General features: G+C 37.9%; 1 protein-coding gene across 3 annotated transcripts in view; it reads left to right on the top strand.

Moving 5' to 3' along the window:
• b3gat1a (beta-1,3-glucuronyltransferase 1 (glucuronosyltransferase P) a) overlaps positions 1-23236 on the top strand; it is a 92239-nt gene that overhangs the window by 36282 nt on the left and 32721 nt on the right. For 2 of the 3 annotated variants that reach the window (XM_055174137.2, XM_055174140.2), the window contains exon 2: positions 8900-9105. The exons of the other annotated variant lie outside the window; for it this stretch is intronic. The gene's annotated coding sequence lies outside the window, so the exon portion shown is untranslated. The remainder of the gene's footprint in view (positions 1-8899; positions 9106-23236) is intronic. 3 annotated transcript variants of the gene reach the window in all.

Here is a 23236-nt window from a genome sequence, read left to right as displayed (position 1 = left end):
AAGGGGGTTTTCCTTCAAAGGAACCAAAGGGAAAGTTTCAGCTTTGGACTCAGTGATTTAACCATGTCCAAGGTAACCCTAAACAGCCCCCATAATTGTCGTTTAGGAGATATTTAGGAGAAAGAACACAACCTGGTGTGTCATTCAAACATATCAGCATTTGTATAACCACCAGTCAGAGCTCTAAAATAGTGCCAAGGCTATGCATTGTCTATAACACCTGTGTCCTCTCCAACATTGAAAATCTCCTCAGGTGCTACGCGCTGCTCTTCATCTACGGTATGTCTATTCTATCATGTGTCTTAGATGTTTCAATTTCATAGAGTGCATCAGGTGAAAGCTCTTTGCCTTTGAGCAATCAAACATCTCATCTCAAAACAAAATATGCGCCTGTGAGCAATATGAGTGGATGAGAGTCCTCTTGGATGTAAGCTATTATTGTTCATTTTACTCCATTGTTTCGTAGCTTTGTGAAGACGAGAAAACACTTTAATGACTACCGGTTTAGATTAAACTCGAATAGAAGCAGGTTAACAGGGTGACATAGCCAAACGCCCACTGGTAGGATGTCCCACTTCTTACATAAAGCAATCTCTTGACATTTCTCCTCAGGTGGATGGGAAGATGTTGAGGGGTAGGGTGTTAACTCGTTGTCATGGCAACAGGTCTTGTGAGCATATATGTTCTTTCTCTGCATCTTTTTTTCTGTACTTTGTGAAGGCAAGGTACATCCATATTCAACAAGAATAAAGAGTGAAATAAACAAGCGCAACTTAGTTAACACATCATCATAATCTAGTTCTTGCCTCACCAGTGACAGAGTATTACTGGTTCATTAGCTCATACTTCTGCAAGTGACATAAGTAGCCTACACTTACTCATTCTGCTTTATAAACTAATTACTTGTCCAGAACTGACAGTGATGCACACAGATACTTAACTGCCTTAAGTCACATTTCCATAAGCTTTTTTACATTTTTTTCAACAAATAGTCAATTTAAATGGGCTGTTTTAAAATGTTTATCATCAAATATTATATGAAATTATCATATTGGGAAAATGTACTGTAGTTAAATTATTAACACTGATGAAAGCATGCAAATAATGTTAATTCTTGGGTATCACATTTTTTTTAAAGATTAATCTAATAGATCTCACAAAAAGTACTATTTGTGGCTTTAAAAAAAGTTACAGGTTTTGGTTACATAAAGTATAAAATGTTCCAGAACTTGGCTTGAAGTGAATTATTGATGTTGGTTACCGACTAAAGAATAAAGAACAATTTACTCTGTGTGGGTTTGCCTGAATTAATCATCACATGGACTATGATGGGTGATGATTCCTCTTTCATTACAAAACCCACCAATTTTCCTGTAAATGACAGATGTCTCCTTGCAAACCAAGACCCTTTTATTATCGTCAGCATCAATTTACCGCACCCATCAAACATTTAGCAGAGTCTTTTGTCGTCGTATTGCAATCTTGCATGTCCGCTTGCTAGGTAAAAGCACGCAACATGCAATTTTGATTTCAGCTCATCTAATGTGTTTGGCGAGTTAACTGACCCATACGATTTGTAAATGTTACAGAGCATGATGCCAGACCAGTTTTATATTAGAACTATGTTTTGAAACATAGCCTACACTTAAACATATATAGATCATTCTTCCCATTTTCATTTTTTAAGAGTCTAAAGAGTCGTTTACATTATAACTATAACTATACCGTTAAAGGCGGAGTCCATGATGTTTGAAAGCCAATGTTGATATTTGAAATCACCTAAACAAACACGCCCCTACCCCAGTAGAATCTGGACCTTCTGTTGATAGACCCGCCCCACACATACGCAACCCGGCATTTGATTTGATTTGATTGGCTATAAGTGTGTTTTGGTAGTCGGCCCGTCTCCTTTTCCAACGCGTTTTTCAAACATCGTGGACTCCGCCTTTAACTATATTAGCGTCACACAACAACTTCATTTCACAGCAACTTCATTAGCGCTGGATATCTGAGGTAATTTTATGTTATAGCTACCCAGTCTTACAAGGTTTCGTGATGTAGTCACATTTTTTTTTTTATTCTTTTTCGGGATATTATCACCAATTTCCAAGCTTTTTCATGATCATATAACTAATTCTTTTTTCGTGTGATTATCACCTATTGGTTACGCAACCGCTTTTTCCTATTTTTAAACCATTGTTGCTTCGGTTTAGGGTTAGATTTGGTGCTTGCATTAGAATGTCACTTTATACATTGGTTTATACTATTTTTTCTGATTTATTTTTTTATATGTCGTCTGCCGTTAAGGTTAGAGTTGGGTTTGGGTAGGGATGTCATTTTATGTAAATCTAACCCTAAACCGAAGCGACAATGGTAAGAAAATAGGACAAAACAGTTGAGTAACCAATATGTGATAATCACACGAAAACAGGAATTCGTTATACAATCACAAAAAAACGCGGAAATTCGTGATAATATCCCGAAAAACGAATAAAAAAGTGACTATATAATGGAAATTCGTGAGACTGGGCTAGTTATAGACCTCAGCAATGAGCTTCCCCACTGTCATTTTAAGTGCGTGTGCACACAGAGGCGTCATGCCCATTCAAACTGAGGGGGCACCTGCCCCCTTGGTTTTTTTGAGCCAATGGATTTTGCATCCAACCTCAAAATCAAATAAGCATCCATTAATCTGTTATTTGACTTTTAATCTGTTTAATATGCACAATATTATACATTCTGTGCTGCATCCTTGTCACTTTTCGGAGATTTTCGCCGTTTTGATAGTGTTTTGATCATGTTACATTTTTTATTCTGGCGGCAGCTGCCGCTGCAGTCATCGCAGTCGCAGACGTCATCAGCGTCTGGGCACGCTCACGAGCTCTCTGCTGTTGCTGGCTTGATGCTGCATTTGGCTATCTGAGAAATTAAAACGTGTTAGAAACGCTCACAACATTTCCAAACCCCAGTACGGGAATGTGCAGTTAAACTTCTCTGTGTAGAAAATGTATGGTTTTAAATCTGACCGTCTCAACGTTATATTAGTAGAGATTCATCTTCTTGGCACAACGCCAAAGTTCGCCAGAGTTCACGCGGGCGCGGAATCTCACATGCTCACATGAGGTTAAATTTAATGCAAAAATCCGTTCCTCTAATAATTTTATCTAAACATATTTTTAAAAATCATTATTGAACATTAAAATCAATCACTTGGCTATAGCTTATGTCATTTTCGTTGTTTATATACTTTATGGATTTAAAATTACATTAATTTTATATGATAATGTAGTTGTTGTGCAAAATGCATTAATGACACAATTAAACAAGCCATTAAGACTTAAATAAAACATGCCGTTTCAGATGTAAATATGATGCAAATGTGTCATTATTCCGATTGAATAGTATTTGATATTAAGGTCAGTCATCACTCTTATTTTGGAGGTTTTTGCATGAAAGCAGGGGTTTTCAGATTGTTAGATATGTAAGTGCCATGGAAAAGACTGAAAGCTCTATAATATTTCGTTTGATGTCTGTGTATGCACAAATTTTTGTGAGCTGTTGACACTGTGCCCCCTTAAAAAAAATTGGTGCATGACGCCCCTGTGTGCACATGAAGTTCAAATATGATTGCCTGTCAATGGTTTATCGTTAATCAGGTGAGAAAAATGTTGTGATGTGAACTCCGCTATTCTCATTAATATAAAAAAAATTAAAACTATATTTTTTATAGTTATCGTTATAATGTGAATGGCCCTTAACTTTCAACTGAAAGATGCACCAAAGCAAGAATGAATTATATTTCCCTCCACTGTTTTTCCTCCCCCCTGACTTCAGGGATCCCCTACATATCCCTCCATAAAGAGGTAGCTATAGTTTCCATGGATACAAAAACTGAATGTATAAGACTTGTACATTTCTAAGATGCCGATGGGCGCAAAAGACCAGGAGCACGGTAGCTTCAGTGGGACATTTCTGCACACAAACACACTTTCATGTCCATTTCCCGCTGGATTTATAGCGTGGATGATGTGGCTAGATGTGTTGAATGTATGGTGGCTCTGTGACAACGCTGAAACAGATAGCAAGCAATGGACTGTGGATTTATCCCCTGCGTCCGTGGGCTTGCACACTTGATCAATACTAATCCTCTCAAACCTCATGGGTCACATCTGACAGTACATTTCGAATACTGTCAGCACATGAGTGCACATGACTCTCAGAAGACCTATTTATTTGTCCTCTGTGACATGATCATGTACTAGCATTAATACTTTTACATAAGGGCTGTTAAAGGAAACAAGTCAACCTAAGCGGTTGAGTAAATAATTAAACAACGTTCTTCATACGTTAATGTTGATCTCTCTGTTAAAGGCGGGGTGTATGATTTTTAAAAAAACACTTTGGAAAAGGGAGTCGGGCAGAGTACCAAAACACACTTGTAGTCAATCAGCAGCAAGGGGCGTGTCTACTAACCAACATCATTGGCCCTGTCCCAAATAGGGCTGTCACTTTTGTGAAAAAATCGTTTTCGATTTTTAATATATAAGTGTTCATTGAATCGATTGTAAAATCGATTTTCCATGTCTAAAAAAGACGTTTCCATTTAACGCCAAATAACAGACAAATGTAAAGAGAGCGCCTGAAACGCACAAGTCAACAATATTTCTTATTCATTGTCATTAAGTTTCGTGCAGAATAAAAAACAGCAACAGTAGTGCAACATTCTCTAAAAAAATATGCAGAGTGGACTGCTGCGCTGCCATAAATGAAAAACATTACTGCAGGTTCAACCGGCTGCTTTTATGATTTAGGCAATTCAAAAATTATTTTAAATAATGATTCGATCCATTTCAAACAACTGTTCAAAAATGAAACTTTAAATAGACTTACTTGAAGTTGAGAACATGCTGTGTATTTTTTTATTAAACGTAACCGACACTTAGGCGGCACTAGGCAGGCATAATGAAATGCGCAAAAAGACTAGGGCCATTACAAATTATTGGTCAGGAAAACAAGTCGATCAACATTTTAGGGGTCAAGAGCAGAGCGCTTTTCATTCACTATATGTCCATCTGTTGAGAAGACGCACTCCGACCGCACTGATGTCCCAGGGAAACTCGGGTACTTCGTTGCCAGCTGCGTATTTCGTACTGCCAATCTTCCATCTCAAAAGCGGGTCGCTGTCAGCTCGCGAGGGTGGCTCCGTGTCATAACTCATCATCTCCTGTAAGGTCACAATTTCGACGCTGTCTCGTGTTGCACAGGTTTATTGACGTTGTCCTCCATTTTCTTTGCAAAACACTAGATGCAGCGATTGAAAGCGTGAAACTATAGGTGCGTAAAATTGCTGGGTATTTTCTGTCTAGCTTTCGCACACCTACTGCACTTTCGGAATTCTTTATTTTCTTTTTCTGCTTGTTTGTGAGTTTTGTTACATCTATATTTTAACTGTTTAATTCTTTTAAAATTAATAGTGTACATATTTGGTTAAAATCGATTGCCTATTTTCGTTTTCGAAACGTTTTTTGGTTGGTCCGATCGATTGTGCAATCGATTTTCGAACGAAAAGTGACAGCCCTAGTCCCAAATGACTTGTGGTCCTCCTCAGAGTCCACACTTTGATGACATCATGTAGTGCAGACTTTAGAGACCCTTGATGCGAGTCCACGTGGGTGCACCGGAGTCGTATTTCGGAGTCGCTTCGCCAAAGACCGCATCAAGGGGCAAAGGGGGCGCTGATGAGCACACTTCGAAGCGTAAAAATGCCATTTGGGACAGGGCCTTAGCCTGGGTTGCATGTGTGGGACGGGTCTATCAAAAGAAGGTCCAGATTCTATTGGGGTAGGGGCGTGTTTGTTTAGGTGATTTCAAATGTCAACATTTGCTTTCAGAGATCATGCACCCTGCCTTAAATGCTTGCATCATTTTGAATATTATGTCTATAAAGTGTTGGGAAAGGTGTTTTGTCATCTAATTTTGCACATTTGCTTTTCAGTGTTTGCTTTTTGATGCATAAAAAATACATGCAATCTGTGTGTGACTGCAACATTTTCCTTTGCCTGCTGTCATTATATGAAAACATACAGCGTGTTTGTGTATATTGCCACACAAATGATTAAACCTAATAAAAACCTACAGAAACTACAGTAAGTGCTAAGTATGAAAATGATGTAATTCATTGCAATGAAATATTGTATTTGCTTGGCAGCCATTGTACTGTATATTTTCATTTTTTAGATGATGTGCACAATTTAATTTCTTGTGTTAACATATTTATATTGAGAGAAGTTTAGGGGGCTCACTCAATCGATCTGTCTCCAATTTAAAATACTTAAAAAGCTTTACTTTGTCACAGACTGTCACGGTGACTTGCTGCTTGTCACTAGTTGTTGTAGCCAGGTGTTATTACAGGAATATTCCATTTTCTTAAAAGAAAAATCCAAATAATTTACTCACCACCATGTCATCCAAACTGTTGATGTCTTTCTTTGTTCAGTCGAGAAGGAATTATGTTTTTTGAGGAAAACACTGCAGGATTTTTCTCATTTTAATGGACTTTAATAGAGCCCAACATTTAATACTTAACTCAACACTTAACAGTTTTTTCAACGGAGTTTCAAAGGACTATAAATGATCCCAAACGAGGCATAAGGGTCTTATCTAGCAAAACGATTGTCATTTTTGACAAGAAAAATGGAAAATATCCACTTTTAGAGCACAGCTTCTTGTGTAGATCCGGTCGTGATGCGCCAGCGTGACCCCACGCAATACGTCATGACGTCAAGTGGTCACAGAGGACGAACGCGAAACTCCGCCCCAATGTTTACAAGTGCATTGAAAGAGGACCGTTCCGACGTTGTTGTATGTCAAATGATACTAATTAATGTCTTTGTGGCAGTTTATTGTTTACAATGGTCCGCAAATTTGCGTTTTATATATGTAACACGTGACCTCCCTACGTCACTACGCATTTATGTTAGGTCGTGCTGGACCGGATCTAGACGAGAAGTTGTGGTTAAAAGGGGATATTTTTGCAATGTTTTCCTCAAAAAACATAATTTCTTCTCGACTGAACAAAGAAAGACATCAACATTTTGGATGACATGGTGGTGAGTAAATTATCTGGATTTTTCTTTTAAGAAAATGGAATATTCCTTTAAGGGGAAAACATTTTTATTCAAGACTGCCTTTTTTACTTTCTTTAATGCAGGAGAGACTGTACGATTAAATTGTGTATACACTATGAGCTAGAAGTCAGTTTGGAATACACTAGCATATAAATAGCCTGATTAACTTAAAGCACTTATTCACTTGATTGATCTTCAAATTCGATTTTAGTTTCAATATTAGAATTGATCCTGGTGATAAATTGTATGCTTCTGTCAATAAGCTGTTAAATAAAATTTATTCCACTCAATCTATTTTGATCTGTGAATAGACGTGTAATTTTGCCTATTACACTGAATCAATAAAAAGCATAAGGCCAGGTGTATAAGACATTCTTCAATGCTGATGCTTTCCCCTTCGTCAATAATATATACAAACAAACAGCATGGCAAAAAATAAGATTAAAATTTAGAATGGACTCAAAAGAGTCAAAGAGATCAAAATAAAAACTTTCACTGTAGCTAGTTATACATTTATAATTTTATAAACTCTTACAGGTATATATTTTTATTATATTTTACAGGTTGTCAAAACTGACAGTTTCTACAGTAGCAAGAAAAGCAACTTTATGATTTAGACATAACAACTTTGCAGTTTTTGTACTGTTCACTAATATGAACAAAGTTGGTAAAGTTTCAACCGTTTTTCAATATTTTACTGTGTTCTTACCTCAGCTTAGACGAATGAATACATACCCATCTTTTTTTTAATGCGTACACTTAATCTTTGTTCAGCATGTCTTGAATGTGTTAGCATTTAGCCTAGCCCCATTCATTCCTTAGGATCCAAACAGGGATGAATGTAGAAGCCACCAAACACTTCTATGTTTTCCCTATTTAAAGATGGTTCAGACTGTTAAGGGGGTCGCGCACTGGCCGCGCAGCTCAGCGTCGAGTCCCATCTAGGACAACTCGGAGGTATCGTAAACCGGAAGTGCACATTAAATAGCGCGAGCTTCGTCAGATAGCGTCTACTCATAGAAAGCAATGTGTTCGAATTTTTTAGAACTGCGCGTCCTGTGTGCGACCCCCTTTAGACTGCTGCATACTAAGTGCTTTTCCACCATACAATATAGTTCTTATTTTTATCTGCTTAAAAAAGGCCATGTTTTATTTTGCGCCACCATACTTACTCGTATGTATAACTACTCATGTAACAATCTTTAAATAGGAAAAACATGGAAATGTTTGGTGGCTTCTAAATTCATCCCTGTTTGGATCCTAAGGAATGAATGGGGCTAGGCTAAATGCTAAAACATTCACAACGCGCTGTACAAAGATTAAGTGTATGCATTGAAAAAAGATGGGTATTTTTTAATTTGTCTAAGTTAAGGTAAAAACATAGTAAAATGTTGAAAAACAGTGGTGTTTTCCTTTAATGTAGTTGCTGTAGGGTAAAATCATTGGGCAACAAATATAATACACACTGGATTTTGATAAAACTGGCCCAACAAACCTATTACTTGGAAAATGACAGTGCTGACAGTCGGTCTTATATACTGTATCAGATTTCGAAAAAAAATCAAAAGTTGGCTCAAACATGCAGCGAGCACACATCCTATTGTACACGATTACCCCTATACATATTCTCCACTGTAACCAAGATAAAGTAATGAATGACGCCTACTTAAAATCTGCCCTCCTCTCGTCCTCTTGCCCTCAATGCACGTCTTTGTCTCAAAATGAGAATGAGCCATTCTCTCCCTCACAGATGATCACTCTTGTCTCAACAGCCGCCTGCTGCGGACGTGACAGCCCACGTGGTCTGGATGCCAGCAGCTGCCATTTGGAGCCCACAACGGCCCCTGGCAATCTGAGAAACATCCTCCGTTTCGCGCCCCCGACCCCCCCGCTCCGCGAGGGACTCATGAGGATTATTGAGTCTCGGGATTAGTGAAGTGTCCACTTTGGCCGCGGGAGAAAGGGCAAACTATTACTCGTGAGTATCCTCTACTGCAGCCATCCTCTGTTCTGCCTTTGCAATTACAGTCATTATGGCCTTTTGTGCTTGCTTGGTGGAAACGAAAATGCATCGAAGACTTTATTGGAGCAAATGAAATGCTTCATCAAACGTTATCAGCATTTTCCACACATCTCTTTAAACTTTTCAGAGTCTTAGTGGATCTACCTTCTCTTGGTTTATTTGGTGGCACCTAAACAAGGGATTATAGGATTACTTTTGAAAGGCCATCACAGTTTTAGGACTTTTTATAGGTTTTAGCCGCCGACAGTATATGCTTTCTACAGTGTATGTTTTTTTTTATTATGTATCATTCACAGCATCATTTAGAGCACAGTTTTCTATTAATTATCTGAATTATCGCTACTGTATGAGGCATCTGTTTGGACCAATCAAAGTGAACAGATTCTGCCTATCTGTCTGTCTTTTTCTTGTCTTATATTTGTAATGCATTCAACAACACTACTGAAAATTGAAACTAGTTAAGGTTGACATGGTAGAATAGCAGTATTGCTGTATGTAGTGTCGTGCTACTGTTGTGGCCACTAAATGCCTGGAGCAAGACTGAGGCATTTTAGTTTTTTGGTTAGTGTGCATATGATCGATCAACCTATTGCAGCTTTTTTTGCTGTAAATTATGAAAATGAATGTTAGGCCGGACTGTGTGTATGGTTCAACTGCAGTCACTCTGGTTTTAAAATTTCAATTGAAGATTTCTAGTATAATTGTGTATGATTTTGAAACCAGAATCAATGAATACAGCCTGAGATGGGGTGAGGAAGGAGATGGTCCTCACTGCGGAACACAACATCCAGGGGGCGGGGTTGGATCTAGATCCAACTCCTCCCACTTTATATACTTTGTTCCACCAAATGAACCAGTATATTTGCGTTGTTGCAGCCCGCAATTAGTTGCAACCTGTGGTCGCCAGCGTTTGCTCTTATCAATTAGGTGTATGTTTGATTAATAATATAGTTGAGAAAGATTCATAATTTAGAAAGTATCACAGTTAGATGTAAGGAGAGGTACGGACACGTTCCCGACAGTTTGATATCACTGAAGAGATTTATTTGTACATTATCCCACTTATAACACAGCTATTCCTATACGAGTAAATATAAAAACAAATTTATTTGATATCTTTTATTAGCAAATAAAAAAAGTAAACCATCTACGAGGGAAACCTGTTTCCTAAAGGCTGTAAGCAAAGACGCGTTAAAACAAGTTCAAAGTCCATTCAAGATAAACATTCAATTTATTAATTCCTAAATAACATGCCATAGCCTATATATTTTAATATTTATGCATATTTATACTGTATCCATTAATAGGTCTTAAACTGCATGTGGTAAAATTACTTATAGTAGGCTTACCCGAAATGTTTTACTCCAAAACATTATAGCAAAAAACTTACATTTCACCCTAAAGGCACTACTTTTATTGTAGTCATAAGTAAAGTTAGTTTTTATGTCAAAATAATAACTTAATTTAGTTACGACTTAATGCGGAAATGGTAACGCAGCAACACGTGTATGACGTGTCTTGTGGTAAAACTGCCGACCAATGGGATCTCTGGATCGGGATCCAGCTCCGCCCCTGGATCTAAATCCAACCCCGCCCCCTGGATGCCGCGTTCTGCAGTGAGGCGCTACTGTGAGGAAGAGTGCAAAAGTTTTTCGATTTTGCTATGTGTTGACTGTCTGATATTGAAATACATCATAGACGTGATTTATAAGGATTCATTTTCTTCTACAAAGATAAAGTAGGGAGTCAAGTGCAAAAATAAACATTTTCAATATCAACTAGCCTGTGGGTGCTTGAACAGCTAATTGGTTTTAAAGAAGTCCTGCATAAATAAGCTCGGTTTTAATTCACTTTCAATCAGACATGTACATAAGACCCAAGCCCGATACTTTTTTATTTACTGAAAGTCTCATGTATGTCCAATTTCAAAAGTAAATGCATTTTGCGTTTCATGCATTTGTTTATATTCTACCTGCCGCCTAAAGCCAAGTTCATTACTTTTCAGATGATTCAGGTGCTCGCTTGACATTTGTAATATAATAGCAATTTGTTAAATGGTAAGGGGCTTTCATCATGATAGCAGTTTGACTTGGTAATTTCATCATGTTTGTGTTTGGTCAACACTTGGCTGCCCTCTCAGAAGCACAAGAAAGCAAAAAGCCAATTCTGGACTTGGTAATACACAATACGGTTTTATTTCCTGAGTGGATGGATGGCTAATCAGGCCGCTCTCCGATCAATCCGGCGGTTCGGCCATAACGTATCTCCCATCTGCTCGTAAGTGTGAGTCCTGTTAAATGAGTGTTAGATGTGTCTAGCAGCTTTAGATTAGACAGTCGCACAATGGCTGCCACAAAGACACAGACACTAACATACAAAAGTGGATGTACACAGTCTGAAAGCACCAGGGGGTTTGCGGATATGATAAATGCAATGGAAAGACTGTCCTTTTTAACACAGCAGTGTCTCGCCTGTGTATTCTGCTCCTGCAGTGCCAGACTGAGAGAGTGCAGCTGAACAGAGCCCAGTGCTGATCAGCAATCCTATGAGTTAATTAACCAGAGTCCTAGCAGATGTTGTGCCTGCCACATGTACAGTACCACACTATACATCCACATATATGTTTATACATACAGTAGGATTAATAACACTTTACAATAAGGATAAGGTTTGATTTATTAACATTAATTACGTAACATAAATGTACTTCCGCACCATCTAAAATGCTTACAGTATAAAAAATGCTCATGCAATCCATTAACTGACAGTTGAAATAAATTTGCTGTGACTTTGACCCCATCAGCACAGCACAAATGGAGGAACATCTGCCCATACATTCCACCCACAGGGATAATAACATCAGTCCTTATACAAGAGCTAAAAGATTTACTTGGGGTTCTTGGAGGGCATCTTGAAGTGTTTTGTTGTTTAATCTATTTGTATGTCTGCTTTAATTTGCTTTCTGGAGGCTTTGTTTTATGAGGATTTAACATCGAACAGTTTTATTACTTATAATGTGAGCAGGGCATTTTATGACACATGTACAAGTTATCTAGAGACACTGCATGTACTGCTCAGAGCAATATGTTTATTGAATTCACTAGCTTGTTTATCAAAAGATATCTCATACAATGAAGCGTTTAGAATCATCTTACACAATCGAATGTTCTCAATGTTAATTTGTTAAAGGGGTGGTTCAATGGCATTTCGTGGATTCTGACTTATCAACACAGTTATAGAGTTGTTTCCTCATGCTAAACAAATGCAAAGTGTCAAAAAGCCAGTTGGACGTGTTACAGAGTATTTCTGTGCCGAATGCACTTCTTCGCTAGGGTTCGTACAAGTTTCGGAAAGTTTTTTTCGAATATGGGTCCAGCTGACGTATCAGGGGTAAGCCATACGTATCACTTCTTTTTATGGGCACTTCCACCGAAAAAACACACCCACACGTCAATCAGCAGGAGAGCTGAAACCAAGGACGCTGAGTCACAGGCATCACTTCACGCGACAGCTTTGTTTTATATCAAGACTTAACAATGGCACGAAAGAAGAAGTGTGTTTTTGGATGTAAGGAGAAGAAAGCCATGGAATATGGAAACAATGGATATAGTTTGTTTATCCGAGGTAGCAGCAGAGTTTTGCGTGTGTGTTTGTTTAACCCTGAATTTTATTGAAAAGTCCCAACTGGGTCATGAGTTGCATGCGGTAAATAACTGTGGGTTCACACCAGATGTGAGTTCAACGATTTGCGTGAGTAGATTACATACAAAGTCAATGCAAAGGCTTGATCAGATGTGTCCTCGCGCGGGGCGATCCAAATGACTTAAATTGGGCTGCGCTATTGACCCGGAAAAATACAAATTTCAATATACTTAAGCAAAAAAATTGCAAGACACAAAGTTAAATCCCGCGAGTAATCTAGAGCGAGCAACGCGATGCTACGCGTGTGTATGTAGCATAAGACTTCTGTGTTATGTTGGAAATAGGCGCATAAGTGCATATGATATAAACGACACGAATATCTAGTGAATCATAAGTTATCCAGTCAGTAGCTGGGTTTTTTCCAAACGTAAAGCGAATCTTTTAAAAATTCGCAAATAAAGAAAAACAAAGAAATGCAAATTAGGTGCGTTTCCATCAAATTGTTTGAGCGAATGACGATGGTATTGGGTAACCTAGTAACCAACAGCAAACAAAACAATGTACGCGTGGAAAATGGAGACAGGACTGCATGTAGTCACAATGGGCAAGCTATTAATGTATTTGCCGTGCAGCTTGTTGCCAAAGTAATGCTGTGCATAGAAGAAGGAATGCAGAATTTTTATGAAGGCACTAGCAACAAGGACATTGCGACAAAGTTGAGTCCCATATATGGCAAAGACAACTCCAGCGGAAACAGCTAGGTGGTCAGTCCCGGGGGTTTAATGTTCGCAACGTCAAAATGTATTCGTCAAATGCGTTTCCATCTACCATTATTCACATTTACTATTTTTCGCAAAAGTCAAAAAACACCTCCAGCGAGCATACATTTTTTTTTTGGAAATAAAGGGATTTTTAATCGAAATTTAGCATTTCCATCACACGTTTTTGATGTGATACTTTAAAATGCGCATAAAGTGTTGACTCGCGACTCGCTCCTCCCGCAGCTAGTAACTCATCCTTTCCGAATTTTTTCATACGTTATCGGAAAGAATCAGTTTAGCTGATTTGTCTTTTATAAATCTGATAAAACTAAAGACTCTTCAGAGATATGAAGAATGTAATACTACTCTATAGGTACTCCAGATTAACATCAGATATGCATAAACAGTGCATGTTATGGGAGCTTTAAGACTTTTCCTGGTTCCTAAAGATTTAAGAAAGCAAACTGTTGTTACTATTTATACAAATTAATCTGTTATATGCAACCTATCCTCCAACCCATACGATTGTTTTGATCGTTTGTATGTTCCCCATAATATGACCAACAGATGCGTTTACTAAATTAGCGCCTTAATACATTAGGGTATCATTTTGAATTTGTTCAAAAACTGCCAGAAGCAGCGAGTATTCGCAATCTTTGATTGTAAAATAGCATTGATGTGTCTCGAGACCAATTGCATCATTACGTTAGCTAAAAATGTGAAGTGCTATTGGCTGTCGTGACCGATTGCGTCATGCTCTAATGTTTATGTTTGAATGAGATCTGACTGTGCATTGTTTTCATTGATTTCTTTAATTTCTTCAAAGGATTTCTTGACGTTGTATTATGGTGCTCGCACAAACGAACTATTAGGTCATTATTTTTGGAGGACAGTCTAGTTATATGACATCTTTGTATACACTAGTTTTTCTTATATGTTGAATAAAGTGTTGAGTATGATTTTTACTCCATTTGCAAGTGTATTTATTTATTTATTTTTCGCAAAAGAGCATTTTAAAGCACATCTGTGCTCTCAACTGCACGACATGTGGGGTGGCACATAAAATATTCCTCCATAAACCCACTAGAACATCTATTAACAGGCTGTTCTTTATCTATTCATTAGGATATCAATAGGAAACGGGATGTAACCTTTAAGCCTGGGATTGATCAGATAGCATCAGAAAATCCTCATATCTTGCACTTCTGATATCCTGCATGCGTTCAATTATAGCTCTGTAGAGATGCTAAGGCTGTGTGGGTGTTAAGACAGAAACGTACGCTTTTGAGTTACATCCGTGAATGTCCGACACAGAGACTAAGACAACCATGGCATTGTGGGTTGTTTGTGCATACAGTATGTTTGCGAAGGCTCAGGCTGTTCGACCGTGATTGTTCTTAGCGTTCGCATGGTTGGAAGCAATGCAAGTTAATGAGCCATAGCATGTACAGTAAATCCACACTTAATCTTTTTCTCCTTTCATTGTGTGTTTATACTGCTCTTTAGGGGCATTGGCATTGGATGCATCTGTGTGGAGTGTTTACTGCAAGAAGTTTCATATGCTGCTAGCCTGTTGGCATGCAGCACCTACTTTACAGTTGCATAGAAGTGGATTCACAATGTGTGAATGTGAGGAAGGAGGTGGGAAATAAATTGGAAGAGGCTGCGGGACAAAGGCGTAGGTGTTGCCTTGCACATAATAAATTGGCACTAAATGTTACATGTCAGATTGGTACATTTTTTTCTGGATTCTGTGGATTTTGAGGAAAAAACGTATTTAAGCAATATCGCTCGAGTAGGAGTGTGATATAGCTCTATATCATCACGGCTGTGATTAGGCCAGAGGCACGAGGCCGTAGGCCGAGTGCCGGAGGCAATCACAGCCGTGATGATATAGAGCTATATCACACGACTCCGAGAGCGATATTGCTTTTATACAACAGTTCGACGGCACACGTTTGAAAAACGAAAACTAGAAAACAACAACGGAGTTATTTTAAAAGCCTCTTTGTTTGAGAACTACTTCTTCCGCCACGGATTTGAGGGCGGCCAGAATGACAGGTAAAACTTTCGGCTGCTTTGAAGCTCATAACAACTCAATGGACGAAAAAGCCGTTACTTTATATTACCGTTTCGTGGTCACAAAGTGTAGTTTTAAGATTAGTTCAGTCGAGAATGTATATGTATTATATTTAAATCTGCAGTCGATTAGTAAAGATAGCGCCTGTTTGAACGTTTGCTTAGTGAGATTCGGTACGAATGAGGACCAAAGCATGAGCGGACATCAGTGTTCACTCGCCCCGCTGACCACCGCCCTCTCTGGGCTACACCTCTAACAGAGAGACCCTGGCTCTCATGTTGGCCTTGTTTGTTTATGATCGTCAAAATGAGATCAAATCAGCAGTATTTGGTGTCATGATCAAACTATTACTTGTTTTTTAATTCATATTTAGTGTCTTTTGTGTTGTTATTGTTTTGGCGCGAGGTAAAAGTTAATAAAACTATACTTGTATAAAGTTACTATTGCTTTCTCATTTATTCTTAACGTGATACGAGCACTCGATTATTATTATTAAACTTTGTTCCTGTCAGTACTATATAAAACGGTTTTTTATAAGTGTCAGAGAGATGTTTTTGCATGCTGCTTATAAATATACCAGTGGCGATATCTCATAACATGTTTTAATAGTCAGGTCACGATAAAGTAAATGATCAATGTCCACATTTAAAAGCTGCGGTGCTTACCTGCAGTTCCACGGTGTTTTCGCGTTCTGATGAGAAATATAGCTCCAGAAAAAAAACGAGTGTTTATATTCCTCTTTCCAAGTGTTAATCGTCCACACGATGTGACAAGCCATTTCTCCCATTAACTTTAACGTAACATCCAAGAGCGCTGATCTTTGACAGACTGATTTATGAGCTAGTAAACTAATGAGACAAACGGAGAGTGATTCAAAACAGGGCGTCTGTGTTTTTCCATTCAGAGATGAGCCTGCTTAGGACCTCCATTCACTAGGTGGCGGAATGATACGAAAGGTGAAGCGGTTACAGTGCCGATATCAGCACAATATCGCATACCTCTTAGCCAATCAGATTCGAGAACCAGAAAGAACTGTTGTATAATGAGTTCTATCAAGCTTTATGAAAAAAAAAACAGGTCTGGTTGAGAACTTATGATGGACCCAAAGAGAACATGAGGTACATGAGCCACTGCTGAGACATATAAATCCAAATCCTCTGTAGGGATTTGGAAAATAGATACCCAACTTTTTTGCAGTTGGGAGCCCTGAGGCAATACACCAATAGCAGCTATCCTTAAAGCTATAGGCTAGTTTTCCAATCACAGCTAAAATATAATGGTGGTGGTGTTTTTCAAGTTTATATAATGCCCACATTCTGCAGAGTGTACATGAATATGGGTGCAGGATATTGTTATACCTATAAATGCACAATAGGCTGAACTTCACTAAAGTAGGAAGAAAATGTTAACCAATGCTGAGTTGTATAATATATACCGCACACTGTACACAAAGTAAGTAATTCATCAGTGTTGGGGTAGTTACTCAAAAAATGTAATTAGTTACTAGTTACTAGTTACTTCTTAAAATTGTAATGAGATTACTTTACTAGTTACTGCATTTGAAAAGGAACTTCACTACTTATTACTTTACTTTCCTTTTTCTTAATTTACCACATAGATACATGGACATGGTTTAGGCGGGGTCGGCTGATGATGAGTCACTACTTTAAATGACCGGCCAGGGCTCTAGACTAACTTTTTGCACTGGTTGCACTGATGCGCCTAACATTTTTTCTTAGGTTCACCAGCACAAAAGTTAGGTGCACCCTAATTTTTGACCCCATCGGATTTATAGTTCGCCCAAAAATTAAAATTCTGTATAATTTATTTGTAAATCAGGTTTGTAACTCTCATGTTGTTACAAACCTGTATAAATGTCTTTGTTCTGGTGAACACGAATGAAAATACCCTGAGGAATGTTCGCATCCAAACCACCCATGAGCCCCATTCACCTCCACAGTATTATTTTTTCCTACTATAGAAGTGAATGGGGCTCATGCTTGGTTTGGTTATTAACATTTCTCAAAATATGTTGCTTCGTGTTTAACAGAACAAAGATATTTATACAGGTTTGTAACAAAATGTATTATTTATTTTTGGGTGAACTGTCCCTTTAACACCGCAAGTTTAGCGCCCATGGTGGTTTCATACAGAATATAAACATGTAGGCTATTTTATAATTTTCATGTTGTCATTCCATTTTCCTTATACGAGTCATGCACAGTCCTGTTTGATAACCCGCATCCGCGCGATTAAAATAACAGTTGACCCGTTATCCGACATCAGCATCAATTTATTTCATACCCGTTTTACATAAAGACTGCGACCGGCCGCACCGCAAATCGTGATGTAAGTAGAAACCTTTAAAGATCTTCATGCAGAACATTGACAGAAATAAGCACAGGACCATGACTGTTCAAATATATTATCATTTAATGTGAAACTTTGTGAGGGTCGGCTGATTGACAGCTGAGCGGTCAGCAGTGTTTGAACACTCATAAGCGCTGCGCTTATATTTATTATTACCTTATAAATTGATGATATGATTGCAGTGATTCCAAAGGGATGTCCAAAAAACTCAAGTAGAATGTTAAATGTTTAAAGTTGAATGTCTCTTTCTGGCTGCCCTGTGTAAACCCACGCGGGTGATGGCATGAAACGCGTGAGGAGCTTGCATTTTGCATTACCTTAAATTACCTTAAATTATGGTCATACAAATAAAAGTAAAACAACATTCAAAACTGTAATGTGTAAATTTATTTATGTAAAGTTACACTCGCAATAATAACAAAACATTGTGCTTTTTTAAATAGGTAAAAAGTGTTTTGTGCTGCATCGGTTTGGGAGCGCGTCACACAATAAATAAACTCATATAGGCTACTTTTGAATTCGTTTTGTTAATTTGCTAATTATTTAAGGGAAACACATTTAATATAGGCTTATTTATTTTATTATTTTTTCACCAAAGAAAGACGTAATCATCACGTTCTATTCATTTTAATGCTTTTTGCGCATAAACTAAACCCTTGGGGGAATTATTTATAAATGATTCAACAACGCAAATCAAGGAATTAACCTATTTCTCTATTTAAGACAGTCTGGCAGGGCGGTAACAGTGATACATCAAACACCGAAAAGTTTATAGGATTAGATTTGGAAGTAAGATTATGAAGAAAACAGCGGTCCTGACTCCTGGCTTTTTTCTATAAATTGAGCGCACGCGACATTGCTGTTCGGGTTACGTTCAAATAATTTCTTTAAAATAATTATGCTCTGGCTCTGACTCGATTGAGGTTCATTACCTAATTCCGTCTTCGGGTTCAGACCTCTCGATCCCTGACCGGTAAGTTAAGCAGGATCTTTCGCCAGTGTTGTATTGCCATGCTGGGCTTACAAATGCTCAGACAGGTTGCTCATCGCGTTGTCAGCAGTTGAAAGACACTTGTCGTGTGGGCATAGTGTGCATTTCACACGAATATTTTTGTCCTTTCGAGCAATACGCTGAAAGTTATGTGAATATCGCCCCAGTGGCTGAAACCCTCCGTCTTCATTTCCCGCTCCCCTTTGCACCAGCAGCTCCGGCAAATCAATCTCTATGGCAACGGCACACGTACAGGGACACGCATGCACGCACCACTTAAATAGACAGAACTTTACACCCAGGCAAACACTGCTTGGGTAACGCAGGAAAGCGCGTTCCTATAGTCTTGTAAAGTAGTGTAGTTACCAATATTATTAGTGTAATGCGTTACTTTACTTCGTTACCCAAAAAAGTAATGTAGTTACTGTAATCCGTTACTTTGTAACTCGTTACCCCCAACACTGTAATTCATGTACATTTATGTGTGATCTTAAGAAGATCTTATTGGCACTTTTGAAATCTGGGATGAATGTTAATCTGATACATCACAAGAGCAACCAATCTTTTATTTTCATTCCAGCTCTCAGCACTTACATTCAGCACATGTTTGTGTATTTTATCCCTTGCCAAATCAAACAGCCAGGCGACAACATTACAAATGAGAGAAGTATTAAACTCTTTGCCTTTGTGCATGATTGTGTGCATGAGTGGCTTATAAACTACAGTCATTTGAAAACAAGACTAGAATAAGTCCTTGAATTGTGTTTTATCAAATCACAATGTGTGCTTTGCTGGACTTAAGTTTTTTTCTGCAAAAACCTTAAAACAGATTACATGCAAACTCACCAATGTCATCTTCACCAAGAAATAAAGCAAACAATAATGTTGATAAATATTAAGATTAAATATTGAATTTAAAATAAATCTCTAAAACAGATGTTCATCAGAATGCAGAGATATTACAATTTTTACATTAATGCATTTGGCAGATGCCTTTTTCTAAAGCAACTTACTGTACAGTAGATTATAAGTTATTATTTTTATTAGTATGTGTGTTCCCTGAGATCAAACCCATAAAATTTTGCCCTCCTAATGTTATCCTTTACCAATCAAGCTACAGGAACAATATTTCTGTAGCACATTTTTTAAGTTTAACACCAAATTGAAGGCAACTATACATATCTTCCACACTATACAATATACTATAAAATATATATAGACGCTTTCATCGGATTCACATGCGTTGTCACGGTTACGTGTTTGGACAGAACTTAAAGGATAATATTATGTGTGATGTATTTAACACTTTGAGTCTCATTTCTGGTTTGTTTTGGATGAACTACAGTGATGGACACAGAAATTTTGACAATGGGTCGAGTCTCGACTTTTCGACTCGTTTAGAAGCGTCTCTTGACTGCTTCAGAATGGAAGTCAATGGCCATGCACAAACATGTCATTAAAACAACACTTAACGTTCATTTTCAAAACTGTGCTACTCACCGAGTGGTTCGTGGTGTTCGTTGATGATTAAAAACAGGTTTTGTAGCGAAATACAGTTTCTGTCGTGTCTTATTTGGCATTTTGTAAAATTCCATTGACTTCTCTTGGAAGACTCATTGCTCGCTGATATATCACTCTGCTGTCGGGAAACAGAAAAGGGTCTATTTACATGTGGTTGTAGTTTTTTCGCTCGGTTTCTCTCAGAAGAAATTTTTCCCATATTTGTAGGGCTGGACCAGAATATTCGAATATTCGTTCCGTGGGTTGACATTCGATTTTCAGTTTTGAGATTCGAATATATATATAAATATTTTACAGTGTTACTGCAGAGCTTTGCCAAGCAGGAATTGCGCTTCACGCTCCCGCTCTATAGGTGGCGCAGAGAGACCAACATCCATAGCCAACAGCCACCGAAACGGCACCAGTGGAAGAGATCTCCTCGAACGGAAAGCGCGCTTCCTGCTTGGCATTCACGCTAATAGTGTTGTAAATAACGTTCAGTTTCTTGCAGAAACTGATTGATTTGCTTCACAAGACGTCAATATGTCACACGGAGTCATGGGGGATTACTGTTGTATTGGATATATATGCTTTAGCTCTTAAAGTGTGCGGATCTGTTGACTTGCATGACGGAGCACTGGGGTTTCTGCAAAATATCTTCTTTATTGTTCTGCTGATGAAAGAAACATATTGGATGGTGTAAGTGTTATAGATAAACTTGATTTTGAAAGTATGCTACCGTTTTATTACAGTTTGTTGGACTACGTTCATTCATGCTTCAGACTCAAATATAGAGCGGAAGTATATACGCGGTTGTGAGGTATCTGAAAAAATTGTTCCACTATAGCAAATAACACGGATTGAAATCATACATTGCGCCAATATATTTGTTTTTAATCATCAACGAACACCACAAACCACTCGGCGAGCAGCACAGTTCCGAAAATGAACGTTAAGTGTTGTTTTAATGACATGTTTGTGCATGGCCATTGACTTCCATTCTGAAGCAGTCAAGAGACGCTTCTAAATGAGTCGAAAAGTCAAGACACGACCCATTGTCAAAATTTATGTGTCCATCACTGTAGTTCATCCAAAACAAACCAGAAATGAGACTCAAAGTGTTAAATACCGGAATTATCCTTTAACTTCTGGTCTCTGTTTGTTTAATGATCTGACTGGTGGCTAAACTGAATTCTGGAACAAATACCTTGTTGAAAGTAACAAATGTTTTAATTTTTCCTAAAGACAAGAGGAGACAGGGATCATGGCTCACTGCTATGTGAAGGGAGGTTTGGTAGCCGATTTGTATTTAACATTGTATACATCATTTTTACACAGTAACGTTAGCTCAGTGTTTTTAATACAATTTAGCTTTGAACTAAGGTAATCTACTTGTTGTTTAATTAGGTGGTTATCAGAAATAAACTACTTTATTGTTAGTGATTTGTTTGTAAAAGTTTAATAGAAGTCAAGTTTGTTCCAGGAAAGCCTTTTGTTTATGTTGTTACTGCTGAAACCGTCTATAAACAGTCTTTTGTACCCACTGCTACGTTTCTGAATGCTTCTATGTGGACTTAAGAGGGAAGTTGGTTGTCAATTTTTTTTTGTATTTATTGTTACTGTTTATTCTATTTTGTATATGTTTATGTTTAATGTGTTTTTGTTGTTTTGTTGTTTCTGCTAGCTGTGTAAAAATTAGGGGACAATAAAGTACTACCTACCTACAGAATTGTGTACCTGAGTATCTGAAGAGTCTACAAATCTTACTCTTGAAAGTGGCACTAATTGAAGATTAAATGCACAGCTGAATTAAAGCCACCTTTGTGGTATTTTTGACCTCTTCAACTCGATTAAATCAGAACCATTGCGTTCCTTCATAGCTAAATTGAAGCCATTTGGCAGGTGTCATACGTCTGTAAATCTTTGGAGATTTATTACAGCTTGTGGTTTAAATGGCAGAGGTGAGCGTTACATGCCTCCTAAATGGTATAAACTTCCAAACACACATGCTGTTAGATTTAAACAATACAATAACTAGTTATCTCGTCAATGCTAACTTTACATATCAGACACCATACGCAGGGAAATAGATAGTGGAAATCTCTGCGGAATGGTGTTATTGGATTTACAAAAGGCTTTTGACACTGTAAATCATGACAGACTTGAGGCCTTGGGGGCAGACAACTCAACCTGTAGGTGGTTTAGGTCTTACCTATAAGGGAGGGAACAATTGGTGGCCCTGGGGGGAGCGCTGTCTGATCCTAGTGTAGTTGAATGCGGCGTACCACAAGTACGTATTCTTGGACCATCCTTATTTTTACAGTTTTTCTCAATTGCTTTGGCACATTTTTCGCAACAGTCTTATTATTCTCTAAACTGTGAGTGCAAATGTCACAACTGTTTGCTGGAACTTCAGAACTTAATTGCATGTCTGCAAAATGAAGTTACACACCCAAAACATTTTATTCATGCTTCAAAACCTAGTTATCTTGTCAGTAATTTGGCCAAGGGCACCAAAATATAAAGTATTTTTGTCATCGTGTGAGCAACACTGGTCAAAATGTTTAGTTGTTTTTTCACCATGAAAGTCACCATAGAAAAATAAAGTAAATGAACATTTCTATTTTTTCACTTCATTTATTTTTGTAGGTGTATTACATTTACATAAACTGAAATCTTGCTTGTCCAATTGCTGTACATTTCATATTTCCTATGTTACAAAAAAATATAATAGAAAATAAC

This window comes from Misgurnus anguillicaudatus, chromosome 15, assembly GCF_027580225.2.
Source record: "Misgurnus anguillicaudatus chromosome 15, ASM2758022v2, whole genome shotgun sequence".
NCBI lineage: Eukaryota > Metazoa > Chordata > Actinopteri > Cypriniformes > Cobitidae > Misgurnus > Misgurnus anguillicaudatus.
Note: the sequence above shows the minus strand (reverse complement) of the source record. Positions and strands in the feature narration are given on the sequence as shown.